Genomic DNA, 23,586 nt, shown 5'->3' on the forward strand with positions numbered 1-23,586 from the left:
TTCTCAATGCAAATGAAATTAACTGCTTTGATAAAGAAGGGCCTTGTACATCTACTGAAACATTTTTGTTTTTCATGGAGAGCTCCGCTCCTCCCCCACCTAGCCCCCAAAGTTAAGGACTTGGCAGTGCTATAAGTAGCAAAATCACCAGACTGGGAGTCAGGACATAGCTCTGGTCCTGAATTTGCAAAACATGACAACAAATAATTGGCATGAAACTCCTTTGAAAACCATAAAGTATGGTCCATTATTGTTATGAAACTCAACCTTGTCTTTGGGCCTTCCTGTTTCCCCCTCTCCTTTCAGGCCTTCTTCTCTCCCAGCCTCTCAGAACAAAAAAATACCAAGCCAGAGCTTTCAAAGGAATGCAATTTAAATAACATATGCTGGCCCTGAGATCACCTAGATTGAATAAGTTTTTCAGCACCCTAAATGAACGGAAACTATATTGTTTTTAAAGTAACAATCCATTTGATGGAGACATAGAGAAAAGACTTGTGGATGCGGAGGGTAGGGAGAGGGTGGGATGAATGGAGAGAGTAGCACGGAAACATATACACTACCATTTGTAAAATGGACAGCCAGTGGGAACTTGCTGTATGACTCTGGGAGCTCAAACCGGTGCTCTGAGACAACCTAGAGGGCTGGGATGGGGTGGGAGGTGGGAGGGATGTTCAAGAGGGAGTGGACATATGTATACCTATGACTGATTCATGTTGATGTATGGCAGAAACCAACACAGTATTGTAAAGCAATTATCCTTCAATTAAATAAAATTTATTTGGAAATAAAATTTCCATTTGAAATTTGGAAGCAAAAGATTTCCCGTTAAGAGGAAATCTGCACTCATTGTAAAGACAGAATGCCATACATTTGCCTTTATTACCAACTACAGAGCAAAATTTTAAATACTAAACGATTAAGATCAAGTCTAGCAAACCGACTTGATGGGAACTGTACCATTCTACAGAAGGGTGATTGTGCTTAGTTGCTCAATTGTGTCCGACTCTTTGCAACCTCATGGACTGTAGCCTGCCAGGTTCCTCTGTCCATGGGGATTCTCCAGGCAAGAATACTGGAGTGGGTTGCCATGCCCTCCTTCAGGAGATCTTCCAACCCTGGGATCAAACCCATGTCTCCTGCATTACAGGCGGATTCTTTACCATCTGAGTTACAGAGAAGAGAAGAGAAGAAACCCAAGCTTCACATGGGCTCCCTCAGCAGCCTTGGGACTGTCTCTGTGGCTCCAGTGGCCCCAGTCCTGGGGACACAGCTAGCTAAGATACCGCCTTGCTTCTTCCTCACTCCGAAATGTCAGTCCATCATCCAGTTCTGTTGCTTCTACCTTCAAAATAGATCCAGAATCTGACCCCTTCTCACTGTCATTGTCACCACTGCCACCACCCTAGCCCACGCTACTGTGACTGGTAGAAGCCTCCTAAGTGGCCTCCAGCTCCTTCTCTCACTGCCTCACTCTACAAAGCAGCCAGAGCCAGCTTTTAGAAAGAACAGCTCTACCTCATCTCTCCTCTGTGTGAACTTTGAATGGGTGATTCTTTGGCTGATGTCTGCCACCTCCCCTGGGCTGAAAGTTCCATGCTAGCAGGGACCTTGTCTGTTTTGCTCATGTCTGTACTCCCAGGACTGGCCTCATATGAGCCTGACATGTAGTAGACACTTATTGGATGAATGAAGGGATTAATTTTAATAACTAACTTTTGTTTGAGCTTTAAAGGTAAATATCTCATTTGATGTTTGCTTGGAATAAACCTGGTATTGCTGTTCTTATTTTACAGATGAGGAAATTGGGGCTCAGAGCACTGTCCAAACTGACAGAATTAATGCAGAGGATACTGAAACCTAGGTTTATGGGGGCAAAAACCTATCCCTTTCTGGCTACACACCCCGTAGAGAGCTACAGGGGTGTGGAGGGCAGGGAGGCACTCTGATGCTTGTTGGCAGTATAAAAGGCAACCTTACTCAGGGCCCAGGGGCAGGCACTGTGGGGATTCCCTGCCACCCAGTGGGGGCAGAGTGAATTCTAAGTCAGCTTTTCCTGGATAATTTAGAGAGCTACTATAACTACAGTGACCTTATTTTTCTGAATCTCAAATCAGGATCCTTGGTCTGACAAACAGAACCCAATACTTTAAACTGGGACTTTTCTGGAAAATCTAGGGCACAGAGTTGCTATACTTGAAACCCAAAGCAGCTGCATAATGGGCACTTCTCAGCTAATTCTGACCCAGCCACCTCGATCCATCACATCTCAAGAAGAGTCCTTAAAAGAAACTGTTTTCTTGGCCTCATGTTTCTATACACCAAATTCTTTTCATTTGTTTAATTACTTCCCTACTCACTCTTACTTTTTCTGTTAACCACTTTCTCCCTGGTCTGCCTCAGAGAGCTTCTAGGCCCTGCTTGCTGATGGATGCCATGAATGGTTGAAAGAAATAGTAAGCAAAAGTGCTTGGGAACCGTGGCAACAGGGGCCATGGCAACAGGGCCAAGCACTGGGGACTGCCCTTCCTATCCCTCCTAGTTTCTGTTTTAGACCAAGTGCTGCTGATAAGGCCTAATGGTTCTATTGTGTCACCTAATCAGGGCAATGCTGCTTGCAGGAGGCATTGTGGCAAAACTTCAGTTCTAGGAAGAGCTTGGCAATATGCCTGTTTCCTTGCATCTGTGGTGCAATGGTAGGGTAAAGGGTGTTGCCAAATCAGGATTGGATCTAACATTTGCCCCAAGCACTTGATTTGAGTACACTCAGAATCCCTAGATGGGTGGGCAGGCAGACTCCAGCATTTGGGTGACAATAGCAAAAATTCAGTGGTCACCCTCTTAGGTCAGGAAGTCAAGCATCATAATGTTATCTCCCAAGCAATCTACTTCAAGGATTTATACTGGAGTCTGAAACAGAAGGAGGTTCTCAGTGAATCAGGGTGCGAGCTCCATTCTCATAGAGATTATCGGTCTCTCTGGTGTACTGGTTGCCCCTGAACAAAAGGGTGAACTCCAGAGGGGCTGTGAACCTGTCTCAGCCTCAGTTCTCTCATCTTCACAAAAAGAGTAGAGGGAATGTTTGCCCTGCTTTTCTTTCCTTCTGTTTTGAAGATGTTAAACTATTTCAAACATACAGAAAATTATTAGGAATAACACATTTCCCAGTATTTGTCCTAGAATATTTTCTTTAAAGAAATAAAATATTACAGGGTCAGTTGAAGCCTCTTGTGTCCCTCCTCCCAAAGGCAGCCATCCCCTGAATTGAGAGGCTATGATTCACATGCATGTTTAAAAATATACTCTGCATATGCTCATAAACAATACACAATATACAGTATTGTTTTGCACATCCTTAAACTTTTTTTTAAGTGTCTGCCCATGCCTTTATGTCCTTAAACTTTATACAAATTATTACTGAACTGTATATATCCTTCTACAATGTGCTTTCTTTGTTCAACATTAGATATGTGAGAAATAGTCACATTGATGTTGGTTCAGATATTTTTATGCTGTGTAGTATTCCACTGTTTTAATCCACAATAATCAATGATTTTATTTATCTGTCCTCTTGTTGTTTCTCAAGCTTTTACTCTTGTAAACAACATTGTCATGAACATTCATGGCATATGTGTCATTGTACACTTGTATGAGAGTGTCTCTAGGATGTATACCTAGGCATGCAATAGTTGAGGCAAATGATGGAAGTGTAAATTTTAAAAGTTTTTTTGAAGCAATATTCTGATATTTATCCAAAGTAACTATTCATACTGTATTTGACCCAGTAACTGCACTTTCATACAGCTAGACTAGGTAAGTATTCATACATGTGCATGCTCAATTGCTCAGTCGTTTCTGATTGTTTACAATCCCATGGACTGTATCCCACCAGGCTCCTCTGTCCATGGGATTTTCCAGACAAGAATACTGGAGTGGGTTGCCATTTCCTTCTCCAGGGTATCTTCCTGACCCAGGGATCAAACCTGAGTCTCTAGCCTCTCCTGCATTGGCAGGCAGGTTCTTTACCACTGCGCCACCTGGGAAGCCCCAGTATATACACAGATATATGTACGAGAATGCTCATCACCCCGTTGTTAGTACTTGGGTGAAACTAGAAACATTCTCAACGTCCATCAGTGTAGAGCAGGGCAGATGAACAATTTGTGGGACCCCTACCCTAGAGAATACAGTTTGCAAGAAAGCCATAAGCAGTCCCTTTCTCACCTACTACCTTGACTCCTGGACTGAAGAAATAATGTTGCTCACAGCACAGGGCCAGGTACCAGGGAGGTGACATAACTGCTGATGTATTAGATGGAGATACCCTCACTCCTGCCACATGGAGGCCTGACTAGAGTTCCAGTCTGCTGGGAAGGTGCCTTTCTTGGAAATCAATTTAAAAAAATAGGGAAGTAGTCCAAGGAATAAATTAGAACTCAGGCTGTGGAACTATCAGAAGGAGACAGAATTCATAAGTATTTGAAAGGAACATTTGCAAATTGATGAGATGACTTGCCTTGTTTCAAAGCTAACTGCTGAACAGAAAGAAAAAGAAGAAAAGGCTTTTTCTTTTGGTAACAAACATCAATAAGAGGAAATGTTTGTGGTGCCTGGGAGTATTTGACTTGAGACATTCAAGCATATCTCTAAAATTGCAAGCATGCTCTCATTTACTGGGAGCTTAATGGATAAAGCCAGAAGGTTTAACTTTTTAAAATGACTTTAATAACAACAATAGATAATGCCTCTTAAACACCTTTAAGTACTAGGCACTGCATTCTTTGTCTAGACTAGTTTTCCTAATGACACCATAAGATAAATGTATTATGAAAGTCAAAGTGTTAGTCGCTCAGTCGTGTCCGACTCTTTGCGACCCATGGACTATAGCCCATCAGGCTCCTCTGTCCATGGGATTCTTCAGGCAAAAATACTGAATGGGTTGCCAATCCCTTCTCCAGGGGATCTTCTGACTCAGGGATCAAACTCACCTCTCCTGCACTGAAAGCAGATTCTTTAGCATTTGAGCCACCAGAGAAGCCCCAGATATATTATGAGGCTCATTTTATTGGTAAGGACATGAAGAGGTCAGGGAACCTGCCCAAAGCTGCAGAGTTAGTGATAGTCAGGATTTGAGTTCAGGTCTGTCCGCATTCTTCTTATAATATTGCGCCTCTGCATTCGAGACAGAAGTATATCAGAAATCCAGGTAATTAATTTGCTAAATGTGACCTTAGAGAGGGGTCCCACAATGCTTTGTGTGCCTGCCTCACCCATAGCCCCTTCTGAACAAAGTGTACAGAAGTGATTTCTTGATTCTGGATTATTATTTATTCATTCAAGAAATATTTTATTGAGTGGCTACTCTGTGCCAGGCACTGTTCTTTTGGTTGTGACTGAATAATTTAGGGAGTCTGTGCTTGAGTCAAGGGAAGTCATCTGCCAGTTGGCTCTGAGGGCATCCAGTGGTCTGTGAGTGCTCTGCAGTGAGGACCCAGACAGACAGGTACTCGAGAATGCAGAGTGACCAACTGACCCAATGAGACTCCTTCCCTGGGGGAAGTGATGTGACACACACAGATAGGAGAGCACAAGCTGTGGGGGTGGTCCAGAAGCCCAGAGAGATAGCAGTAAGCAGAAGCCACAGGGAGCAGGTAAAGCACAGCCACAGGGAGCAGCAGGAGAGGGAATGGCAGAGAGCGACTGCGTGGGAGAGGTGGCAGACACTTTGCTCATCTTGTAAAGCACTGCTGATTCATTAGTTGTGAAGAATAGTGGCTGCTGGAGGTGACTTCCTCTCCTTCACTTATGCATGAATCCTCACACTCATGGCCTGCTGCCCAAGGAAACTGAGGCACACCCTTGTTCTTGCAACTGATTAACCTCAAGTGTCTGGGAACCCAGACCGCACGTGAGCTATGCTTCCCAAGGCCTGGGCTTGCATTCTGAACCTGGGTGTTGAGTTCTATAGTTAGTCCTTTTGGGGTGTGTGTGTGTGTGTGTGTGTGTGAATTTGGGAACAGTGGGTGAAAAATTCTGCTCACTAGCAGAATGTCATCTAGGCTTCTCGGTCCTGGCTGGTGATGAACATGAAGAAGTCCAGAAGAGGTTCTGTGTGAGGCTGTAAGAGGGTGGCAAGAACCAAAAGGATCTCTTTGGGCAATCCAAGATCGCATCACATGGGTTTGTGGATCATGGGTAACTTCTGGGTGCCACTAGACACCTAAGGTCTTGGGGACACAATGTTTTTGAGTTATAAGCACCATTGGGCTGTTATGAGTCTCAGCCATACCCATGGGGAAAATGGGGAACAACCTGGCCATCTCTGCCTTCCCTGACAACACTCCCACCCCACCATCTCAGGCTTTTATCCTATTCCTCTGGCACAGATGAAAAAATTTTTATTACCCACTGTGATGGGGAGAGGGTATATAGGGACAGGATTCACACAGCTAGTGGAAGGGTTAACTGGAACAACTCCTTGGGAGGATAGTTTGGCATTTATCTGTCAAAAGTGTAAACACACATTCCTTTTACTCAAAGATTGAAGGCAGAAGAAGGGGATGACAGAGGATGAGATGGTTGGATGGCATCACCGACTCACTGGACATGAGTTTGAGTAAACTCTGGGAGTTGGTGATGGACAGGGAAGCCTGGTGTGCTGCAGTCCATGAGGTTGCAAAGAGTTGGACACGACTGAGTGACCGAACTGAACTGAACTGAACTTTACCCAATGTTACTTCTAGGAATTTACACTAGAGGCAACGTACACATGAAGGCAAGTGAACAAAGACATACATTATACTACTATGTACAGATTTTTTTTCCTTGGGCTCCAAAATCACTGCAGACAGTGACTATAGCCATGAAATTAAAAGACGTTTGCTCCTTGGAAGGAAAGCTACGATAAACCTAGACAGCGTATTAAAAAGCAGAGACATTACTTAGCCAACAAAGGTCCATATAGTCAAAACTATGGTTTTTGCAGTAGTCATGTATGGATGTGAGAGTTGGACAAAAAACAAGACTGAGCACCAAAGAATTGATGCTTTCAAATTGTGGTGCTGGAGGAGTCTTGAGAGTCCCTTGAATAGCAAGGAGATCAAACCATCCAATCCTAAAGGAAATCAACCCTGAATATTCATTGGAAGGACTGATGCTGAAGCTCCAATACTTCGGCCAGCTGATGCGAAGAGTAGATTCATTGGAAAAGACCCTGATGCAGGTAAAGATTGAAGGCAAAAGGAGAAAGGGGCGGCAGAGGATGAGATGGTTAGATAGCATCATGGACTCGATGGACATGACTTTGAGCAGACTCTGGGAGACAGTGGAGGACAGAGGAGCCTGATGTGCTGCAGTCCATGTGTTCATGAAGAGTCGGACATGACTTAACGACTGAACAAACAAATAAAACTATGTACAATAGCAAACTACTGGCAATAACCCCTTCAATAGAAGATATGCTAGATAAACAGTGGTTTAGTCACATGATAAAACACTCTGCAGCCATTAAGAAGAATCATGCAGCTAAAATATGTGCTGATATAGAATGTTCTCTCCTTCTCTGCCACCCTCCCTCTCTCCTTCTCCATGTGCTAAGTCACTTCAGTCATGTCCGACTCTTTACAACCCTATGGACTGTAGCCCGCCAGGCTCCTCTGTCCATGGGATTTTCCAGGCAAGAATACTGGAGCGGGTTGCCATTTCCTCCTCTAGGGGATCTTCCTGATGCAAAGATCAAATCCACATCTATTACATTTCCTGCATTGGCAGGCAGGTTCTTTACCACTAGTGCCACCTGGAAAGTCCTTCCTTCTCCATACAAACACACACACACACACACACACACACACACTCTCTCTCTCATACATAGAAGTGATCTATGTATATGCATAAATCATCTCTGGTTACATAGATCACTTCTGGAAGGACACACAAACTACTGGTCTCTGTGGTTGCCTCTTGAAAGGGGAGATATTAAAGTGGGGGTGGGGGCTAGGGATAGTCAGGAGAACTACTTTTTCTGCTTTTTACTGTTGAGTTTCTTTCACCACATGCATATATTACTTAAAGACATGAAAGTAAAAAGAAAAAGCAAAATTAATTGCAGAAGTCTTCATCAAGGGGTTGGTTAAAGAAGTTGCAATATATTCTTACTAAGAATGCTATACAGCCACTCAGAAGAAGAGATTCTGCCACAGAAATTGTCCATAGACATATTTAGGTTAAAAATATCAAGGCTCTGTACAAGATGTATAAGAGAATCCCACTTATGTAAAAAGATACACATAGATGGGCGAATTCATAGGAAAAGATCTAGAATGAGTCACAACATGCAAAGAACAGATGTAGTCTCTGAAAGTGATTGGGAGTGGCTAGGAGGAGAGGGAGGAGAGATAAGAGGGGAACTTTTTTTACCCCCTAAATACTTGTTGATTTACTTGTGATTTTTTGGCATAATGACTATATTTTATCTCATAATAAAAACATACAAATGGTAAATAAATCATGAGGAAAACAAGAAATCTGATCTTAGAGAAAGCTGCATTCTAAAGCTTGATTTAGATTGTTCCTCTGTTCAAAAGCTGCCCAGTGACCTCATGGCAGGACTAGAGGCCTCCGGGTCTGGCTCACCTCCCCGTTTCTCCCACTGCCCCTTCACACTTTGCTCTGTGTATCCCAACTGGCCTCCTCACTCCTCATCAGCCCCAAGCAGGTGTCTGTTTTTTTTCCCTATTCAATTTGCTTCCCTCATGCTCCACACCTATCTCTGCTCCCCATCCCTACCTCCACTCCTTACTGACCTTCTGCTCTTGCTTCATGGCCCATCTCAAGAAACCTTCTGGAACCATTCTGCCCATTAGTAAGTGAGTACCAGAGGGACTCATGTGGAGCTTGGGAAACTGCCTTATGACATTTTTAATTTGGCCATCTTGTATTTTTATGGAAACTTTATGGAAATATTTAACTAAAATACAGATGTCATGTTCTTATTTACAAAGCACTTACATGACTATCACTTCATTGGAGCCTCCCGTCCATTCTATGAGGGAGGGAAAGCAGGTATGATCATTGCTATTTTCATTTCATTGATGAGGAAACTGAGGGGCAGGGAGGTTTCTTCTTCAAGGTAACATAAGTAGAAAATGGACAAGGGGGAAGCTACATTTGCTGGACTCACCAAGAATACCTACTTTTGTTTTTCAAGACAGAATATAAGTCCCTGGAGGACCGGGAGTACATTTTCATTTCTCTGCACACTAATGGGACAGAGGGAAAGTCAGCAGTGTTCTGAGAAGAAGTTTATCAAGGAAGACAGCTACTCAGTCAACCAAAGGTTTTTGTGGTGAGTACATGCCAAGGGCTTAGGCCAGTACTGTGTGATGAAGGACACCAGAACCATAGTACCTGTCCTCAAGGAGCTTACCATCTTCAAGTGAGGCCAAACACACTGAAAAATTAGAATACAACCAAGTATGAAATAAATGTGATTTGAAGTGGTACACCAGTGAATTTTTGTTTTTTAAACAGCCTATCAAGCCTGCAGCTTTGGGCAAGTAACTTTTTTTTAAATCACAAAACAGTACAGATAGCAAACAAAATTTGTGACAGCAGTACATGGATGACTGAAATTTGGGAAACTGCCATAAGCCTATTAGGATAAGAGATGGGCCAGAGACATAAAATGGGAGTGTCTGCCTAAGGGAAGGTCAGAAACTCAGCAAGGAGTTTGGAGAGACCCACCCGATTGGGACTGAGGGCAATGAAACTTTAAAGCTTTCTTTCAAATTTCGAGCCAGGCTAGATTCCAGAGGCTTCTGCGAACCAGTCTGGGAAGTGTGGACTATATCAGGAGTGATTTCAGTTTTGTGTATAGGAGGGACACAGTGAAAGTGATGTTTTGAAAGACCAGTCTGGTGGATTCATACTGGATTTAGCATGAACTGAAGTGAGCCTGACAAGTAGCCAAGGACTGTACTTGCTGGGTGCTACCCAGAAGATGCCACCAAGATGTTAATGCCATGAGAGTCAGGCCTTGAAACTAAAGTTAAGTTTTCTTCATGGAGATTCATATGAGAGCTGTGGTTTATCATGTATTATTTGAAGTGTTAAGAAGAATTATCTGAAACTTGACACGGCAAAAAATATTACTGAATGCCATTTCAAGAACACAGGAGAGCATCATCTATGTGACTGACTATTCACTACTTAAAAAATTTTAAATTGAAGTATAGTTGATTTACAATGTTGTTAGTTTCATGTTTACAGCAAAGTGGTTTGGTTATACATATATCTGTATATATCTATAGTCTTTTTTTCCAATTCTTTTCCATTATATTTTATTACAAGATACTGAATACAATTCCCTGTGCTATACACTAAATCCTTGTTGTTTGACTATTCAGTATTAATTAAGGCCCCCTCTGTAAAGTTAAACTTTAGCTAGTAGAAGATTGATAAGTTACAGGTGATTTTTGCCTGGTAGAAATGAAAATTATTTCTGTCTAGTAAAAAAAATAGCCCCAAAGATTACAGTTTTTTTATCTTGTAGAACTAGCTTTGTATCCAGCTTTTTTTTATCTTATCCCAGCATTCTTTTGAAAAATTCCAATATCTTTTGGCCTCTCACACTTTTTTTTTTACTATTTTTAATGAAGTTATATGTAATATACATATATAGCACAAATTGTCATTAAAATCATTTCAAGCATATAATTCAGTGGCATTAATTATATTCATGATATTGTACAACCATTACCACTATCCATTTCCAAAATTTTTCATCATCCCAAACAAGAACATTAAGCAGTAATTTCCCTTTCCCTCTTTTCCCAACCCCTGGTAACTTCCAGTCTACTTTCTATCCCTATGAATTTGCCTATTCTAGATATTTCACATAGATGGAATCATACAATATTTCTTTTGGGTTTGGCTTCTTTCACTGAGCATAATGTGTTCAAGTTCATCCGTACTGTGGTATGCATTAGAACTTCACTCCCTTTTACTGATGGATAATGTTCCATTGTATGGATATACCACATCTTGTTTATTCATTCATCTATTGGTGGGCATTTGGGTTGTGAACAATGGACCTTTTGGCTATTGTGAATAATGCTGCTATGAACATTAATGTACAAGTATCTGTTCAAATCCCTATTCTTGATTCTTTTGGATATATACCTAGAAGTGGAATTGCTAGCTCATATGGTAATGGTAACCCACTCCAATACTCTTGCCTGGAAAATCCCATGGACGGAGGAACCTGGCAGTCTACAGTCCACGGGGTTGCAAAGAGTTGGACACAACTGAGCGACTTCACATCATCACATGGTTATTCTATATCTAACTTTTTGAGGAACTGCTAAAATCTCATTTCTTTTAAAACCAGCTTTACCATAATGCTGTTTATTTCATCAATGAGTTCAACAAATTTTTGATAGGTGATCACTAAATATTTCAATGAGAGTCATGTTTTTAATTTTTTGAAAGTTACACTTCAATAAGGGTGATTTATTTACCTTTCTAAACTTTAAAACAAAATTGACTCCTGTACCTCACTTCAGCTCCTATTACCTATTGCAAGCTCCCTACAAGGAAGTCAAGGAAATGAGTAGAAAGGATGGCTCTCTTTAGCCCATGAGGCCAGCATGGTATTTTAGTAGTTATAACGAGAGGGGAAATTTTAATTATGGTCCCGTAATAGTGATGGCAAATAGTATCACGCAGGGCTAGGCATGGACACAGATCATGTAAATCTTTATTTTCATTGGGAACATATGGAGACTTTTCTCCTGCACAACACAGAGCAACTGTTGGTTCTCTGCAATGTGACAGCTTCTGCTAGGAAAACTCTAGAGAAAAGCTTTGCTTTAGATGAACTCTGGGACCAGAGAGACTACAATAGAATCTATTGGGAGAGATGCTAGAATTGTGGGGGGGGGGGGCGCAGCTTCAAAATTTGCCTTCATCATCATTTGACAGAAAATCTTTAAGGCTGGGAATGAAGAGAAGAAAAACCTCAGCCTGGAGCTTGAGGAGGATGGTGGGCACAAAGGTGGGGAGAGGGCACAGCCTGGGGTGGTGGTAGAGGGAGCAAGGAGCAGCAACCCTGCCCAAGACCCAGCTCCTCAAGGGGGATTTTTATTATATTTTATTTTTCATTTATTTTTATTAGTTGGAGGCTAATTACTTTACAATATTAGAGTGGTCTTTGCCATACATTGACATGAATCAGCCATGGATTTACATGTGTTCCCCATCCCAATCCCCCCTCCCGCCTCCCTCCCCACCCCATCCCTCTGGGTCTTCCCAGTGCACCAACCCCGAGCACTTGTCTCATGTATCCAACCTGGGCTGGTGATCTATTTCACCCCTCAAGGGGGATTTTTAGTTGCTCCTATGTGGCCTTTTATTCAAACTATACAATCTCCCCCACAGAACATTTCTCCTAGAGTATTAATCACATGTAGAACCAGAGATATTCTTGGTTTCATACATTTTTAACGTTTCAAACCAAGAAATTTTTGCCTTTCTGAGTAAGGCTGAAATTAAAAAAAAAAAAAAAAAAACATAATTCTGCCCCTCTCAGCACAAAAGGAATGAACTGGATTTTGATCATAATATTCTCATTTTTGAGATGAAATATGGAAGAACAGATGAGTATAGTGGAAGAATTTCACAGGTGGTTAAGAATGTGTAGGAAAAAAACAGAATAAAAAAGAATGTCACTGTTATAAATATGATCAGAATATATCTGAAAGCATACCAAGCAGGTTAAGAAAATAAAGGTAAAAAACAACTTTTTTCTGGCACCCTTATTTTGCTCCCTCACAGTGCTGTGACAAGATAGAATATATGTAATAAGCACTTTGTAAAGGACTGCATGTGGCTTGGAGAGGGGCTGGGTGGTTTAGGCCTGCTTGCTTGGAGGATCTGAGTGGCAGTGAGTTTTAGAGCAAATCTGGGACTCTCAATTTTCACATGTGTAGAGTGAGGACAAGAATTCATTCCTTAGAAGGTTGTCAGAAGGGTGGTAAGCTAAAGCCTCCAACAGAAGCAAGAACGAGATGCTGTGGCAACATGGTCTTTGGTACACATTGTTCTACACATGTTACTCTGGAATAGGTTTTTTTCCCCCTATTTGTCACCCTAATTATACCAGAAGTTACCTGTGACTTGTTTGCCTTGAACCTCATACTCAGCCATTCATTTTTAAACGAACATTTATTAGACTTTTCCAGTTTCCAACTCTTGACAGCTACATTCTGCCCTTTAAACCACTGTATTATTCTCCCTGCCCTCCCAGCACTGAAGTCCTGGGGGGAAGACAAGGTCCTGTCGTGAACACAGTGATACCCCTCCTTCACATACTTGCCTAGGACTGAGTGTTGTTGGCTGACAGTCCTCTTCAAGGATTGCCCAGCCACCTCCTCAGACCCATGCTGCCTTGCCCAAGACTGTGCTCCCTCCCTGGGGACAGCCTGAATCTAATAAGTGGTCCATATGGGCTGATGTCAACGTCTGAGCCCCTCACCCTAACTCAGAACAACTCTGAAGGGCCAACCCAGTTCCAGAGCGCCTCATGGTCAGCTGAGGCTGTCAAGAGCTATGCCAGCCCAACCTCTTCCTTGAACCAATCCTGCTGTCTTCTCTTAGCTCCCAGGTGTTGATCTCAAACACACCCCAATGAACGTTTTACATGTGGCCTGCAACTGTCCCTCAGAGGCAACCCTCAGGTCGGCTTTGTGGCCTCTGTAGGCTCTGGATCAGCATTTGGGAAGTCTCAATTTCAAGTGATCCCAGGAGCTGTAATAATCCCCAGGGGCCCAGTCACTGTCCACACGCCTCTCTCACAGTTACATTTTTATTTCTCTCTCTCTTTCTTACAAAATGCATTTGGAACCAATAGGGTAGAAGATATTAGCCTAGAAGAAAATAAACACAGCCATGAGAGAGACACTATAATAGAGAAATAAATGAACTTAGTGCTTAGCTGAAGGAAAGCTCCCTAGAGGAGGTGCCATTTAATCTGAGTCTTGAAGGCTGAGTTAGAGTTTGATGGGTGGACAGGGGATGTGGGAGAGGCACTCTAGGCACAGGGTACAACATGTGCAAAGGCCGGCAGGCATGAAAGGGTGTAAAGTGTGGGAGGAAAGGGAGTAAGGGACAACAAAGTCTGGGATACTAGCAGGGGCAAACTGTGCAGGGTCCTATGGGCCACACTGAGGATCTTGGTGTTGAATGAATGACGCCTTTCAGTGTTGCCCAAGCTTCCACCATTTAGGAACCACTTCCACAAGTTTTGCCATATCTAGGCACCGCTGGTTGTATTTACTATTCATCTTTTTCTCAATATGAATTTTTTTTTGCTTAAAGAAATGTATATTAATTTTTTATATGGCACCCAAAAACCAAAAAGAATAACACTTGCCAGAAATAGAAAGTAACTGTAAAAATAAATGCAAAGAAATAGAACAGAGTAATTAAATTCTATGTAGATATCATTGCCTGTCACTGTCTTTGAGCCTGAGGCCTGCTCTCTTTCTGTTCCGAAAGAAGATTAGCAAGCATTACAGAGGGTGAAGAATAGTATCACACTGAGCTTTTTTCCTTGATGTAATCAGAAAGCTGGAAAAGAGAAGGAAGCAAGAATCATTTTCTCACTATGTAATTTAGTGTTTTTTAAAGCTGTACCATGTACCATTACAATCACCTTGAAGTCCCCCTCCCTAGCACTCTGCTGGCTGTGATAGCAGTTGGTATAAACAATGAAGTGCCCTACAAATGTGGTTGTTAGTACCACTTGATTGTTTTGTCCATTGGCGCTGGGGCAGTTACTTTGATGTAGCTGTCCTTTCATTTGGCTTAGTGAAGGTTTCCAAACCAGTGCCCGTGGTGACCATCATAACCCCCACTGTGTGAGAGAAAGCAGCAGGGTGGGGCTGGGAGAGGGGCAGGATCTTGGGCAACCCAGGCTCTTAGAACTGGGAGGACCTTTACAGAACATCCTATCTTCCCACTTTACATCTGGGGAAACTAAGACCAGAGCAGGGACACAATCTGTCTAAGGCCACAGAGGGTGTTAGTGTTAGCAGTCTAGGGGGCAGACATGGAAGAAAGAATCATATTTCTTTCTCAAACAAGCTTATTGTTTGAGAATACTGGTCCTGGTAACTGCTACCTGCAAGGCAGAAGAGAACAGAATGTGGAAGCAGAGATGGGGGAAGTCAGCACATCAGGCCTGAGAGCATGGGGGCACCGTCAAAAGACCAGATCTCCTGGGCTGGGTTTCACAGCTAGGGGTGGAGGTTGAGGTGGGCCTGGGGCCTGCGTGATGGGCAGCATGGACAGAGCCTTCAAGAGGCTCTAGCATTTGCAGACACGCAAGGAAATGAGGGAGAGCTGCTCCAAAGGGCAGTTCCTACTCAGCCGGGGAGGATTTGGAGTTTGACAGGCCTATGTTCAATGCCGGTTCTGTCACTTTCCAGCTATGTCTGACTTTAGGTAAAGTCACTAAACTGCTCTGAGCCCATCTCCTCACTGGAGACGATGGTGGGTACTATCAGTACTTACCTCCTAGGATTGCTAGGACAATCGCACCAGGCAATGTGTGCAAAATATCGTATACAGGGTCCACAGCACATTACTCAGCATTACTCCCTTCCCCCTTTCTGTGTCCACAGCAAGACCTCTGATGAGATGTTTTCTTCTCTCCTGGTTCCCCTGCCTAGCCCAGTCCATTCCTCCCGGCCCCGTCCTCTGTCCTATTCTTGAGCTCATCTGCTGTCCCACATATTGGGTTATAGGTTTCCTAAAGAGTCTTTCAGGTATTTGCAGATAAGAAAGCTGAGGGGGCACACTCCAGGGGGTGGGACAGGGATGTCCCTCACCTAGAGACAGAGGGGAGGGTGGATGTTCTGGGGTAAATGGCCTGCCTCCACTGGAAGGAGAGGCTGGCTGTGGTCTCGGTCTTACAGAGAACAAAGAAAAGGCACTGGTCTCCTGCAGCAGCATTAGAAGGCAGTGCCTGAAGCGAGTCCCTCCATTATAAGCTACAAGGCGGAAGGTTAAATATAGCCCTTTCCAGCTGTCTAGGACATAGATTTATGAAATGTCAGATCTGCGTTAGAGTGAGAAACGATCTTATCTCTGCACTGTTTTTAGAGAGTAGAAAGGAGGCAATAGAAAAGAGAAATAAATCTGGACTTGTACCAGTGGGTGGTGGGCAGCCATTGGAGGATTTTTGAGCAGCTGAGGCTGTTTTATAAGGTCGCACTCTGGCTGCTGAGTGGAGAATGAGCTGGAGAGGGGCAAGAGTGAAAGCAGGGAGCCCAGCAGGAGGGAGGTAGAGGAAGGTGCCACCAGAGGGATGGGAGAAGGGAACCCAGTGCAAGATGGGGCCAGCCCTGCAGCCCAGGTAATCCTGGTGCCCCCCTCGCTCCACCTTGGAAGAAGAAGGCCAGCTCTCACTTGCCCTTGTCTTCTCAAGGGCTCACCCTGTGATTTCCCAAAGGCACTCAGACTCGTTACTCCTTTGCAAGGCAGCCCGTGAAGAGTCTGTTAGAAAGTTCTCCTTGTCCATAGGTCACACAGCTCTGTCTCCTGAGCCCCACTCAATTCCCTTTACCCTGTGACAGACCCTCAAAGACCTGAAGACCAAAGACCACTTTCCTCTGCTTCTTCTCCATGCCAAACAGCATGTAGTCCTCACACAGTGCCAGCACTCTGCTTTTCAAACTCCTTTAGCTCATAAACTCCTTTGAAGTCTGACACAGAGGGCCAACTCCTGCTCCTGTTAGCTACCTCTGCAGCTGCAACTAGTTCTTCAGGAACATTGTCAAGGGCAGGCAACATCCTTGTCACACAAAACAGAGAGGAACCCCCTGGTGTAGCTCAGGACCCTGAAATTTATTCCACCCTACTGCCACTACTTCTGGCTTGACCTGCACTTAGCAAGCACTTGGTCCCTTAGTAGTCACCTGTGTTGACAGATGACTAGCGACAGACACCGCTTTCCTGCCCCTCCCTGTCCTCCCTGTCGGTATTGTGAAAAAAATCAGCATTTTAGCAGCAGTCCAGGAGCTGGGTAAAGCCCTGAGGGTGACGGAAACAGCATTTTCCACCATGCAAGGGACAAGGCTTCAGAGAGCATGCTAAGTTGATTTATAGAAGAAGAGAGACAATGTTTCTTACACACACACTTACAATTCTTCAGTCACTTTTCTTATCCCTCTAGAATGCCAGATTATCAGGGTTGGGATGTGATCACATCCACCCTCCCCTCCTCCAGAGCCACCCAATTTTTAATTCCTTTTATAGCCCCTCTGCCAAGTGGTTAGCCGGCCCCTCCTCAGATGCCTCTAGGACTAAAAAGGGACTTATGTTCCCCCAAACAGTCCAGGCTGCCTCAGGATACCTCCGAGTGCTCAACCCTCTCCCTCAGCAAGCACTGATTCCTCCCCATGCCACCTCTGCTGAGCCCGTGAACCTGCTCCTCCTCCATGCGACTCACCTCCCCGGCTCCAGAAGAGGGTGATAGCCTCAGCTCTCTCCATCCTAGCGGTGTGGACGACTAAGACTCCACATCCGGCAACTCCACACTGGGGACAGGGAGCCAAGGAGCTCCACGCTGTTCTGAATCCCTTTCCTGGGCTCCTCCGTGGGCACCCAGTGACTCCTCCTGAACCCCGTTTCCCAGCACCTCAGCCAGGTCAGTTTGGCCCCTTCAGTCACATGTTCTGTTGGCTGTAAAGTTGTTTCTAGGCCGCCCAGCCCAGGGAAAGCAATGCAGGATTCAAAGAGTGAGTTTCCTCTCTCTCTTTTTCCACTCCCCACTGCCCCCACTTGCCTGCCCACAGCCACACTGGTCCAGTCCGTCCTCTCACAGAGAGACCTGTTTGTGAGTTGGTCTCGTCTTTCTCTAGGATAGGTTCTCAGCCAAAGGCCTGAATCAGAGCCCCACGGAGGGCTGACCTCCCGCTCCGTTGCTGTCCTGCGGCGAGGGGAAATGAGCAGGAACTGGCTGTCTGAGTCAGCGCCCCTGGTCTATTGTCACCGTGCGGGCCCCTTCCTTTCCAGAGGAGAGACGTGCAGAGAGATAGGCCTTGTTTTTGCAAATCTCTCTTGCACACACACACTTTCTCTCTTGGCCTAGACCAAATCTGTGCATGATGGCTGAATACAATTCAATTCAGCTTCCATAACTCCCAGGGAGTGCCTACTCCAGCTGAGTATCGTGCCTCCAGCACGTAGGGGTCATCTCCCAGCATCCTTGCCACAGACAGAGGGGCTAATGATGATGGGTCCCAGTACCAGGGGAGGAAACTGAAGCTCTGAGAGGGAAGGGGTTTTCCCAAGGCCCAACAGCCGGAGAATAGTGAGACTCAGAGTCCACCTTTTCTCTCCATAGCATCGGGTGGAGAACCCTGCTGGCCTCCCTCACTGCTTCTCCCATCTCCACCCTCCCAGCATTCTAGAATCAGTGCTGCAAATGCTAACAAAGCCTATTTTCCCAGGACACAAAACAGGAGAGAATTGCAGGTTTTAAAACATTTAAAACGCATTTTTGTTCAATTTGTTTCTGTGTGTTTAGAAACACAAGGGCCCAGGAAACAATCCGTGCATGCCAGAAGCTCACTGCAGAGGGACTCCATGACTCTTCTGGCAAAAAGACCACAGGCACATGGCCTGCACCCTGTCCCAGTAACCAGCTTTTAACTGGAAGAGAAGTATGGAGAGTTCTTGCTCACAGAGTGAAAAGACCTAGTCAGAGCTTTGTTCTCTTTCCTGTTTTTGCCAGAAGTGCAAAGAGACAGGGAGGCAGCTTGAGGGAAGGAGTTGGGGAGTTTCCCCTTGAGAAACCACCTTGTCACCTCAAGGACGAGGATACTGAATCCCTCCCTCCTGTGCTGACTTTCAGCTCCTCAAGGGCAGGGTTGTGGGTCTTTGGAGGCCCTGCCCCCAGAAAATATTTGTATGGCTTGAGACAAAAAGACATCTAAAAAGACTGATATGAAATTTCCAGACAAGGACAACGGGTTTGTGACCCCGAGGTTGGGAGAAGGTTAGCTTCTAGGAGCAAGGACCAATTGACATCATGAATTGCATTTCAGAATTTAAGTAGGCTGAGGACCAAGCAGTGAATGTGCGCTGTGGCAGTATCAAGAGGGGTAGCCTTGGCAAGGCCGGCTTGCAGAGGCCAGACGGCAGCAGGTTAAGGAGGGAAATGGGAGGGGAGGGGAGACAACTCTCAGGAAGTCTGGCTGTGGTTAAAGAGGAAAGAGAGCCATAGCTGGAGGGAGTGACAGAGCTCTGGCTGGGAGTTAGATGTTTGTCACGATGGGAGAGGTGCTGTGTGTTTTTAAGTCGAGGAGCTCTCACCAAAATTGCCACTCACCCTATTCTCCATATCCCCTGTGTGCTGGACTTCATCTCAGACCAATTAAACCAGAATTTCTCAGGCATGGAGACTAGGCATTGATGGTGTTCTAAATCTCCTCAGGTTGGGAATCATTACACTAATTCTTAGTAGAGACTGAAGTTCAGCATTAACCCAACTAGTGGGTTGAAGGCAAATTGACCTGACTGGCTTAGCTCTCCTACATTGGCAGCTTAGCAGAGTGGTTAAGAAGACAGACTTGAGATATCTACTATCTGGACTCAAACCCCAGTCTCACCTGTGTGCCCTTGTGCAAGTTACCTTCTCTGATCCTCAGTTTCTAATCTATAGATTAGTTACATAATCGACAGTTTCTAAACTATATATCCCTTTAGAAAATAATAAAAGTACCTACACCATCAGGTTGTTGTGTGGATCAAATGAGTTAATATCTGCAAAGTGCTCAGAATGCTGTCTAGTTCGACAGAAGCAATGTTGGGGCTGGCCTATGTCTTCCACTGTCTCTCCCTAAGGCTCAGGAGGGCCCCCCTTCAAAAACATTGATGGTCAACTTGGTCTCTCATCGGCTATCATCCCTGGCCTGCCTGGCTCACATTGGAGTCTGTCATCCCCCTTGGCTGCTTCTTCTCACCCGGGTTCCTCTAGGCTGGAGCTAGCTGCTGTTGCTGTGATAGGGGGCCACCATCACGCATAACTGAAGCCACATTGTTTGGGATGCGAAGACTCCACAATTAAGAGTCTCAGCTGATATCTGTCTTTTGTCCCCCAACTCAGGTTTTTGTGTTCTTTCGGCTGGAGTCAGGGCAAACAATTGCCCCTGGGCAGGGAAATGATTGGTGTGTGTCAGTTTCTACAACATACACTTCATTTTGGGGGATGGTGGTGGAAGCCTGACGATGATGGGGATGGTGGTTTTCTTCATCCTCAGAACAAGCGGTGTGACCTTGGGCTCTCTGGATCAGGACTCTGGCTTGGGTGGCCACCAAAAGAGATCTCACCCTTCCCCCTTTTGCCCTTTACCCTAATCAGACAGCTCCTGTCCCCTAGGCCAGGCCCTGAAGTATCCAGAGAAGAGGAAGGAGCTGGTGACAGAACCAAAGGTGGGAGTAAATGTCCAGAAAGACATCCATGGTGCAGGGACAGGGGTAGTCAAGAGTCTGGAAGGAGAGATGGGGGAAGGCATCAGTGTTCTGCAATGAAAGTAAGTCAGAAATCCCAGGAGTCAGGCCCCTGAAGTTAGGTTCTCAGAAGCAGGAGTAAGGTTACAGGTGGCTAGGTGGGTGAGAATATTTCAAAGGAGCACTATGCAAGACATAGTATGTGCCTTTTATCTCCTGTGTGGCACTGGAGGTGGGCACATCTTTGAGTCAAGCCTAAAGGACCTAATCAGTAAACGCACCCACTCCCCACCAACCTCCAAGTCTACAAATTCCACAAAAGGAATTCACAGAGGTGGTTCTGTGCTACCCTCCCCAATGCCAGAAACCAGACGTGGATAACATTCTCCACTCTAATGGCAGGGAGCAATTGGGAGCCTCATCTCACTTCTGGGATCCCACAGCCCTCCATCTGTGCTCTTGGAGAATTTGACAGGAGATTGACTTTTTAAATAGAAAATCCGCTGTTGAGAAAGATGAAGGTTCCATCAAAGACCATTTACTCTACAGGGATGCAGATGGCACTTAGGAGGCCATGTCAGCCTAGATTGTTTGGAAGTACCACCTGGGGATGATGCAGTGCTGAACTGTCAGCATGCAGGACCACCTTGCAGGGGCATCTTTCTTCATCATCTCAAGCATCATTCTTGCCTCTTCTCCATGTCAAAGCTTTGTCTGTCTTCTCTTAGTTTGGTCATATGGCTGTGGCTATGTGGCACAGGGTGTCTCCACCAGGGTGATGAGGAAATCCCAGAGGCCATGAAGACATCTCTTGGGCAGTGGTAACAGGAGTAGGGGTGAGGGCAGGGGCAGAGAGCAGCTGGACTGTGGCCCACATTAATCTCATCTCTGTAGTTAGGTGACTATGGGCACATCACCTCGCTTGTGTGGGTCTATAAAATGCAAGGTTTGTGGGAGTCTAGTGGGTTAAAATACCCAGGTCTCACTATGATACACAAAAAGTCTATTTTTCCCATAGAAGACTTTTCAACATTGACATGCAAATATTATAATATGTACACACTGTGCTCCCCCAAGACTCCCTCCACACCCCTCCCAGCACCCATTGAGAAGCTTGGAATCAGGTGATTCCTAGAGACCTCTCTTCCTCTGACAATTTCAGACAGTGATGATGGCAGCACACCTGTTCTCCTTGCTTACTATGTGCCAGGGGTTTTGCACGCTGCATCTTATTTCATCCTCACAACCACCCTATGAGGGAGACACTATGAATCCTACCAGATAAAGGAGGCAACAGAGACTCTGAGAGCTTAGGTCCCTTGCCCAAAGGCCTATAGCTAATAGGTGGCCAAGTCTGGCTGAGAACCCAAGGAGCTGTGGAAGTCTTCACCAAGTTCTACATCCATGATTCTCATCGCTCCATGAATTTTAAACATTTTAGATGAGAAAAACCTATAACATTGCCCCAGATATTCCCCAACTATGGCTAAAACCAGAAAGCTTCACCTGCTTAACCACATTTCACTGGCATTCTATAATCAGAGAAGACATCTGAAACCACCCAGCGGCACAGGCCCAGCCTGGCTTTGTTGTCAACTGAGGTGGAACAAGGGCAAACAATACCTATTACTTTTGTTTCCAAGTCTTTATATCTATACCATGATAAGGCTTACACTGTGCAGCATTTTTACACCTCACAATAAGCCCTTTAGAACATCCTGCACCATTGGTTCCTTACCACAGCCCTGTAAACTGGTGGTGGTGATTATGATTATCCTCTTGTGGCAAATGAAGAAATTGAGGCTACAGCAGTAAAATTACTTCTGCTAAAGACCCTAGGTAAGGGTCAGAGCTTGGATTCAAACCTGAGGTTTCCCACACTAAATCCACACATTTCCCTGTTTCCTGTGGCTGCTTCTTTCCATAAAAAGAGGCACAGACTTTTGTGTTTATGTCTTTCAACTATGTTTGTTGGCTTAGGGACATGATATGATTTGGTCTCTCAGCCTGACAGAATGATTTGCCAGGGTGCTTGTTCTATATGTTAATGGTTTTTATTTCTCTTTGCACAAGCATTACAACAACGTTAATGGAAGTCTAGAAAGAAAAATTCACCAATAAGCCTGCCACCCACAATAAATCAAGTTTTGCTTTTTCCACAAATTCCCTTCCAATCCTCGCTCATGAGTAGACATTTTTTTTACAGGGTTTGTAAAGCTCAGCCTCAATAAAATTTTGTATCATGCCATTTGCATGTTATATTGTACTTTACTATGAGCACTGTCCGTGTTGCTCAACTGTCTTCATAATTAGCTCTTTAGCACTCCACTGCACTTCAGTGAGGTTGGCTGCATCAGATTTACTTAGCCATTATCCTATTATTTGACAATGGGGGGGTTACTGTAATTTTTTATACCCACTTTTTGTTTTCTTCTAGTTCTGGTCTAAGGAATGTGGGAGTATCACCATTGGCCTTAAGCCCAGGGCCCATGCCTATACCTTCAACATGTCTCTCATTTGTGGGAGGTGAGGAGCACAAGGAAATATTTTGTTTGGTGGCCTAGAGTTTCAATTTCTTCCATACCTTCCAATGGGCTCATTAAATTGGATTAGGAATTATGCCTTTGAGAAGAGGGTTTCCCAGGGGAACAGAGGCTACCTGACTCCTTTATAAGTCTCTGCAACTTCAGCATCCATCAAACTGAAATCAAAGATTTTGAGGATTCCATGAGCTTGTGGACTATGAAAGGGTTAGGTTAACTACAAAAATGTCTGGTAAATGCAATGAGATCATTTCTCCATTGTTTTTAGGTACAGAGGAGAGAATGGTGGACTCATTTTCATCTTGAAGCACAGGTCACCTTGCTTTCAGTGACAGTGTGGCTGCTTGGTGAGGTGGAAAGGGAGGTGGAAACCAGTATGATATCAGTTATCTCCACTTTGGAAGCCCCTCTCAATGCCCAATTTGGCTTAAACTCAAGAATTCCCCCACTTTCTCACTAGCTCAGGAATCAGCTCTAGCTTCTGGAACCAACATGGAGCTTCAAATGAATTCAGTTATTCCAACAACCA

This window comes from Dama dama, chromosome X, assembly GCF_033118175.1.
Source record: "Dama dama isolate Ldn47 chromosome X, ASM3311817v1, whole genome shotgun sequence".
Lineage (NCBI taxonomy): Eukaryota > Metazoa > Chordata > Mammalia > Artiodactyla > Cervidae > Dama > Dama dama.